General features: G+C 56.5%; 1 protein-coding gene across 1 annotated transcript in view; it reads left to right on the forward strand.

Annotated features, from left to right (window-relative positions):
* The window catches only part of KLK13 (kallikrein related peptidase 13), a 30,394-nt gene that overhangs the window by 28,401 nt on the left and 1,584 nt on the right, over window positions 1-409 (forward strand). The gene's annotated exons all lie outside the window — the stretch shown is intronic.

Below are 409 nucleotides of genomic sequence, written 5' to 3' on the forward strand. Positions count from 1 at the left end.
AGAGGGAGAGAGAGATAGAAACATCAATGGTGAGAGAGAATCATTGATCAGCTGCCTCCTGCAGGCCCCACACTAGGGACTGAGCCCACAACCCAGGCATGTGCCCCAACCGGGCATTGAACCCTGACCTCCCAGTTCATAGGTCGATGGGTAACCCCTGAGCCACGCCGGCCGGGCTAGAGGAGGCTTCTTAGGTTGCGGTTTGGTTCCGTGGGATAGGGTGTGATAATGAATCCATGGTGAGGGCCTTGTCGATGGTAATAACGTGTGTCCTGGGCTCAGAGAGAGAAGAAACACACGTGTGTACAAGCCCCACCCAGATGTGGGTGGGTTAGCTTAGTAGTAAGATGGCGTGGAGACACCGTAAACCAGGGGCAGATTTGGGGGGAGCAGGGGGGTGCAGGGTGGG

Source organism: Myotis davidii, unplaced genomic scaffold, assembly GCF_000327345.1.
Source record: "Myotis davidii unplaced genomic scaffold, ASM32734v1 scaffold212, whole genome shotgun sequence".
In the NCBI taxonomy this organism is placed as follows: Eukaryota; Metazoa; Chordata; class Mammalia; order Chiroptera; family Vespertilionidae; genus Myotis; species Myotis davidii.